Consider the following 6413-nt stretch of genomic DNA (forward strand, 5'->3'; position numbering starts at 1 on the left):
GGGAAGACTGATTTTGTGTTTTCCAGGGCCCCATGGAACACCTTCTCCCTCCCACTGTGGGGATCCTGAGCTGCATATGGTTGGGGTATGGCGGTGTTCAGAAACTCCTGGATACCTGTTTTAAACTTAAAAAATGAGAGATTTGCCCACATGAATCAACCAGAGACCTTTATTTATTTATGAACCAATAACTTTATTGGAAGAAACGGAAAAACTGGAAGAACAAAACTTAAGTGATAAAATAAAGTCCAGGAAAAGAGTCCTGCACTTGTTGCAAAAAAAAAACCAAAACCAAAACGTAAGTGAACTTCTTCTGCAACGGCACTATTGCCGTCTGCATGGCAGGCACGGTGACCAGGGCTCTGGTCTCCCCGTGGCTCTGGGGAAGTCCAGTCCGGGCTCAGTTCTTCTTGTCGCTGTCGCCCAGGGTGAGCTTGTCAAAGAGGTACCCTGCCAGGTCGACGTCCGGGGCCCCCATCGTGCTCAGGGTGGTGACATGACCCTCCAGCTCTCTGATGAGCGCCACCTACTGGCTGAGGTAGTGAGTTGCCAGGAAGTGGAGCAGGTGGGGGCCGCACTTGTCGGTGTCCAGCTGGTGCAGTGCAGCAGGCTCTGGGTCACTTGCTTCTCCAGGAACAAGGCGCACCTCATGGCCTTGAGGCCGCTCTTGCACTCGTCACTGACTGGCTTCCTGATGTCTTGGATGTTGATGCGGCCCCCGCGCTGGTTCTGCAGGCGCTTCAGGCCCTGGGCCCGCCCGCTGTGCTCGTGGGAGTGGCGCAGGAAGAACCGGCTGAAGTGCTTCAAGGCCACGTCGTCGCGGTCGAGGTAAAAGGCCGCGGCCAGGCACACGAAAGAGGCGTGGAGCTCCAGGGTGAAATGGCTGTTGACGGCGGCCTCGCACCTGCGAGGGCGGAATGCTTAGCGTGGCGGGCGTGAAGGCCAAGGTGAAGGCGAAGCCGCGGGGCCAGTGGTAGCTGCCTCGGACGGAGTCCCTTTCAGGTTATTTACCAATTTCCTTCCTCTTGGGTAAGTGCAGACTTCTCTTTTCTTTGTCAGAAAACAAAAGGCTTAGATGCATTCTTAGAGCAAATAACTTAACTGTGGGGATGTATTTATCCCCTCCAACCTCATTTGTCCTTTCACTGCCATTCTGCAAGCATTTTTTTAACCCCTCAATTATGTTGTATGGAATGAGCCACAGTGGTAGGAAATACCATTGATCTCAAATTATCTTTCATTCATTCATTCAATAAATATTTATTGATTACTTAATATGGCCCAGGCACTGGTTTGGGATTTGGGCATATATTAGTAACAAAGAGAGACAAAGTCTGTTCCCATGAGGTTTGTATTCTAGTGGAGAAGCAGACCAAAACAAACCAAAACAAAAAAACTACTGTTTTTCTCCCTTTATTGTCTCAAGTAAATACGTATAAGATATTACACATGTATATGATATTAAAAAGTCAATATTTTCTTAGAAGTTAAGGATGTTATAGTGGAAGACATAAGACCAATCTAGGTATTTATAATTAATTAATTCAACATTAATTCAACAGCCATTTATATACAGTACTCCAAATATGTGTCACTGTTTGACTCTGGAGATACACAGAAGAATCAAACATGGTCTCTGTTCTCAAGGTACAAGAAAGAGTGATGGACTGTTTTAAGTGCTCTCAATGGTTTTAAAGCTTTTGGATAAAATAGCTGTTTTCACTTAAAGTTTTATTACCATGGCTTTGACTAATGTACTTTTTTGGGGGGTCTCTTTATTTCTCTTTGAAAGCTCATGTTATGCTATAATCATTGTTTATGAAGGAAGCAAAGGATCAAATAGCAACTGTCACATTGTAAACTTATCTAAGCAATTTTAGAGGCATTTAATTGTTGAGTCTGTAAAGAAATAGAATAAGAATGTCTATTTGATAAGTTGATTTTAATGATAGGATCATACATTAGAGATGGAAAAGAACTACATGATCAGTTTCTCAGTGAGATAAAATTGTATTCTATGTTTGCTTAACACCAGTGTTTAGTCTTAATATAATTGCAGTCTTTCAAAAATTTCCTTGGAAGAGTCCATTGTAGACTTCACTGGAAGAATCTATTTAAATAGAAGAAATCTTGATTTTGTAGAACATTTTCTCATTATGTTCCAAGATTATTTAATAATTAATTTATCTGGACAACTTTACTCTTCAAATATTAAAATAATACTATTGAATGGTTCTATGTGTACTAAGGGGTGATAATGGTGTTTCTCAGATGTTTTATCCCTCATCATTACTTCCTAGGTTAGAAGATAATGTTAAAATACATGTTATAACTAAGAGAAACCTAAGGTTTAAAATCTAACTTTTTTAAGGAAAATGAATAAACTAGCATGAACTGGAACCTCAAATTTCCATGAAGGAAATATACATATATATAAACAAAAACATTGCATCCAGTTTTTCTTTAATGAGGAATGTAAAGCTAAATACAAACACAGAATGAGAAAACTTCAGAGCAGATCGTGTTTTTAGAAAAATTTTAAATTTTATTTTTTAAATTTATTTATTTTATTTTTAATTTTTGGCTGCATTGGGTCTTTGTTGGATTCTGGCTTTCTCTAGCTGCAGCAAGTGGGGGCTACTCTTTGTTGCAGTGTGTGGGTGTCTCATTGTGGTGGCCTCTCTTGTTACGGAGCACGGGCTCTAGGTGCTCGGGCTTCAGTAGTTGTGGCATGCCGGCTCAGTAGTTGTGGCATGTGGGCTTAGTTGCTCTGCGGCATGTGGGATCTTCCAGGACCAGGGCTGGAACTCAAGTTCCCTGCATTGGCAGACGTTTTCTTAACCACTGTGCCACCAGGGAAGCCCCCAAATTAAAAAAAATTTGACAATCAAATTTTATAGTTTATAACTTGGTATGTGCTAAGATAATGTCTTTTAAAATATCAGTATAGGACTATAAGATGAAGGTTTCTTTGAAATATTTGTGGTCAGTGTTGGTATTATGTTAGGATTCTCCAGAAAAACAGAACAAATAGAAGATATATTTGTATATTATATAAAATAAGGAATTAGCTCACGTGATTATGGAGGCTGACAAGTCTCAAAATCTGCAGTTGCCATACTTGAGACCCAGGAGAGTCCATGGTGTAGGTCCAGTCCAAAGGCCAGGAGGCTCAAGACCCAGGAAATTCAAGTTGAAGGCAGGAAAAAACCATGTTCCTGCTCCAAGGCAGTCAGGCAAGAGGAGTTCCGGCTTACTCAGAGGAAGGTCAGCATTTTTATTTTATTCAGGCCTTCAAATGATTGGATGAGGCTCATCGACTTTAAGGAAAGCAATCTGCTTTACTTAGTCTACTATTTCAAATGTCAATCTCATGGAAAAACACCCTTTCAGGCACAAACAATAATATTTGGCTAAATATCTGGGTACCCCCTTTGAAGTTGACATATAAAAATTCGCTATCACAGTATTATTCATGATAAATGCAGAGTCAACAAATAAAAATTCTCATGCTATAATCTGCAAAAACTGTTTTGACTTTCAGTTCCCTTCATTAATTTAAAAATGTTACAGAACTAATAGTTACACAACTGATATTAGACAATAAGTTCTGACTCCATGTCAATGATTAGCTCTCATTCATTCATTCAGCATATTTCTATTGAGCACTTATTATATGACAGGTATTTTATAGGTACTAACATAAAACTTGTTCTATAAGCTCTTCGTATTTGTATTTCTTTTTTTTTTTTTTTTTTTTTTTTTTTGTAGTACGCGGGCCTCTCACTGTTGTGGCCTCTCCCGTTGCGGAGCACAGGCTCCGGATGCGCAGGCTCAGTGGCCATGGCTCACGGGCCCAGCCGCTCCGCGGCATGTGGGATTTTCCCAGACCAGGGCACGAACCCGTGTCCCCTGCATCGGCAGGCGGACTCTCAACCACTGCGCCACCAGGGAAGCCCTGTATTTCTTTTGTAGCTAAGTGCTAGTAAATGTTACATATAATTCCTTCTTTGAAAATTAATGCATGAAGTAGGATCAATGGTATAATCTTAAGGAAGTAGACCATAAGTAGCAGCAGTTGGTGGCTTATCTCACTCTCTGTGTTGTGTGTGTGTGTGTGTGTGTGTGTGTGTGTGTGTATACATATGTATAAATAACTCATTTAATGAGAGGTAGTGAAAAGTGATACATCAATATTATATATCTCTGGGCTGTTCAATCTGCATTACCTCATTATTACAGATACTGGATTAAATTTGATTATTATTACCCATATTTTACAGATAAAGAAATTGTGAATTAAAGTATGTAACATGATCAAACACAGAGCTTGTAAATAGCAGAGAGTGACACTCTGAATTGGATTCCTCTCTAGGTAGTTTGGGAAGTTTGGCTGGACCATAAGCTCCTTTAGAACAAAGACTGTTCAACTTGTGATGCTAAATTTCACATAGTAGGGGCTCAAAAATATAAATTAAAATATTGAGTGGCCTATTAAAAGCTTTAGTCTCATTATTTCTCCAAATTAAACAAATGAGTGGGAGTAGATGTTGAATATATATTTAAACTCTGTTTCCTTTAGAAGGAAAGAAATCAGACACGCAATGGTGATAAATTACTATTATAATTTTACTTTAATATGCATAAACATAAAACCAGGCATAGAAATTGGTATGCTTTTATAACTGTAAACTGAACAATTTGTAAATATATGCAAATACAACTATAAAACTATTAAAATCAAAATTAAGAAATTCCAATTATGCATCAGATTATGCTTTTTGTCTTAAACACAGTCCCTTCTCACTGAGAACATACTAGTTGACCAGATGCAAGTTTCCTTTTGAGTGTGCCATGCCTGTGCCCCGATATCCATGAAACATCTCAGTTCCCTACCACCCTTTTTTACTGAAGACATGACATACTTTAGCTCATATGATGATTCATAATGTACTTTTGCTTTCAGGTAGTGGAAGTCATCATTCAAATATTGTCTGTCCATGTTCTTTTTTATTAGTTTGTGAAAAGTAATTCTGATGCAGTTTGTTGATTTCATGAAATACCATTAAAAGTCTCAGTAACGTCAATAACTGAAGAGGCTGTTCAAACGGAATTGAGGGGGAAGAGAACTACTGACAGAATTTTATGGGATGATACTCTTCCCTTTGAGTTTCATTCTATTAAACTATTTTTCACCTCCCAGTCATCACCTTAAAAGGAAATTTTAGTGTTTGCAGCTGGTAAAATGTGACTATAAGGGTGGACATGCGACAGTTGTCCTTTTTACACTAGAACATGCCAACCTAGCAGCAGTCACACTCAGTGTGATTCAAAACACACATGCAGGCATGGACAGTGAGTTTGTGCTGCTGCATTGAGCTATAGACAGATCAAGGTAATTCTGAAAATGCTTCCAGGAATTTTTCATTTGGATGTAAACACAAGAACAGATCCATGGAATTCACAAATACAGGTAGAGAACACTGAGTTAGAATGACATGGACACACCATATATCTAGTCAATAACTATTTAGGACCTAATATATTCCAGCTTTGTGCTAAATGCTGAATGATTGCAACAGGCGTTGACTTTAATCTCATGGGCCCTAGAGTCGGTTTCAGTTCACTATGTTCACTGACAGAATGTATATGTGATGAATGTAGAATTAGATGCTAATGAGTTGATAATAGAATATGTATATATATATTGAAATATTCATATATATTCAATAATATTTTGTTTGAAATCTTTACTACTATTGTCACAGATACAGAAATTGCTACAGATGTTCTCATACCTTTTCCTACATAGCAATTAGGTTTAGGGAAAATAATTTTGGTGGAATGGTGTTAGTCAACCTACAAATCCAGAATGTCTTAGTTGAAGGTGTAGATACTTTGTTTCACTAAAATCAAGTGTAAGTTTTTCCAAACAAGTTAGGAAAAAAATGCAAAATCCTTATAAAATGTTCCTTATGATTCCATACCTTACTATACTATTAACCCAATGTGTTAATAAGCTTGTATTTAATGTAATCATTATTCTTCATAATTTGACATGAGTAATGTGCTCTCACATTTCAATTTTCTAAACTTTTTTGTTTTTGTTTTTGCGGTACGCAGGCCTCTCACTGTTGTGGCCTCTCCCGCTGCGTAGCAGAGGCTCCGGATGCACAGTCCCAGCAGCCATGGCTCATGGGCCCAGCCGCTCCGTGGCATGCGGGATCCTCCCGGACTGGGGCACGAGCCCGTGTCCCCCGCAATGGCAGGTGGACTCTCAACCACTGCCCCACCAGGGAAGCCCTAATTTTCTAAACTTTTATACCATATTCTCAGTGACTTATTTGCTGATTTCCTTTTTTATAAAAATATGATACCTCAACCAATCACTGTTAAACTCAGCAAAAAGCACA

General features: G+C 39.0%; 1 pseudogene across 1 annotated transcript; it reads right to left on the bottom strand.

The window, feature by feature from the left end:
- Positions 1–400: 400 nt before the first annotated feature.
- Positions 401–5002, bottom strand: LOC307070023 (ferritin heavy chain-like; annotated as a pseudogene). Its single transcript has 2 exons — positions 4926–5002; positions 401–904 (listed from the first exon to the last, which is right to left on the bottom strand). The product of its transcript is annotated as a ferritin heavy chain-like (transcript).
- Between the last annotated feature and the right edge of the window lie 1411 nt (positions 5003–6413).

The sequence above is a fragment of the Hyperoodon ampullatus genome (assembly GCF_949752795.1).
Source record: "Hyperoodon ampullatus genome assembly, contig: scaffold_107, whole genome shotgun sequence".
Taxonomy (NCBI): domain Eukaryota; kingdom Metazoa; phylum Chordata; class Mammalia; order Artiodactyla; family Ziphiidae; genus Hyperoodon; species Hyperoodon ampullatus.